Source organism: Myotis lucifugus, unplaced genomic scaffold (assembly GCF_000147115.1).
Source record: "Myotis lucifugus unplaced genomic scaffold, Myoluc2.0 scaffold_262, whole genome shotgun sequence".
Taxonomy (NCBI): domain Eukaryota; kingdom Metazoa; phylum Chordata; class Mammalia; order Chiroptera; family Vespertilionidae; genus Myotis; species Myotis lucifugus.
Window position 1 is genome coordinate 1,156,289 of NW_005871310.1, and position 1,329 is coordinate 1,157,617.

Below are 1,329 nucleotides of genomic sequence, written 5' to 3' on the forward strand. Positions count from 1 at the left end.
GTCCTCCCTGTGGGCTGCGACACTGGCACAGAAGGGGTGCAGGGGGTGACTGTGGCTACCCAGCAGAGGGAACAGCAAGTGCAAAGCATGGAGCCTGGTTAGAGAAGAGGAAGGTCAGAGAGGAGTGAGCAGGGGAGAGGGGAGAGAAGATGGTGGATTTGCATCTCACTTCCTTCAGATGTTCTTGATTTCCTCAGCTCCTTGAGGATGGAGTCATGGAAGTTGGCACCTGCTCCTGGACTCCTTCCCATACAAGCATCCGTGTGAGCAGCTCTCCTAAAGGATGGGGGCAATGCGGGGGGTTCACTTTGCAGCAAAGCAGACAACTCAGTCTCAACAGTCCTACAGCATGTCAGCATGTCAGCATGTCGCTGCTGGGAATCTCTCACTGACCTTTCCTGGCAGGTCCGGCCTCCGGCCCCCATTCCCAGCACACCCTCCTCCCCTTGATCCTTCTCCGTGTCCTCTCACTCTTCTCCCCGGAGCCTTCCCCTGGTGTCTGCCTCCAGATCCTCTCTGCACATTTTAAGACTGGTCCTTGTCTCTGCAAAACTAAGGGCTACCCCCTGGAGGGGGGGCACCTCTCCAGCAGAGACGTGGAGATGTCTCGGTCTCCTTTCTCTCTTTCTCCATTTCCAGACGTGAATGAGAACAGGGCAGACGTCTCGTTTTCTACAAGTACGGACGGCCTACACACACTCACCACCTTGTCTCTCTCCTTACACACACTTTGGAAGGTGATACTGTCAGTTTTCTCTCTAAATAACAATTTTTGTCATCTTAATACAAAAAAATATTTGCCTTTTTTTTTTTTTTAAAGGAAAAGTGGGTATGAGCAGCCCAATTCCCAAGGGTTCCATTTATGTAGTGCCCTGGAGTTGTGTAGGACACAACCTGAACCGCTGAATGAGGAAGCGCTGGTCCCTTTAGGGGATACAGAGCAGGCAGGCAGGTCATTGGCCTCCCTGCTCCTCCTCATTGCTAAATACAGGTAAGGAGCCCTAACGGGTTTGGCTCAGTGGATAGAGCATCGGCCTGCGGGCTGAAAGGTCCCAGGTTCGATTCCTGTCAAGGGCATGTACCTGGGTTGCGGGCACATCCCAGCTGGGGGTGTGCAGGGGGCAGCTGATCGATGTTTCTCTTTCATCGATGTTTCTAACTCTCTATCCTTCTCCCTTCCTCTCTGTAAAAAAATCAATAAAATATATTTAAAAAATAAAAAATAAAGTTAATTCCTCTTTTAAAAAATAAATAAAATACAGGTGAGGAATATTCTCCTTTCATTAGGAAGGGGAGTAAAGAACTTCGGTGTCTTTTTCTGTGAACAGT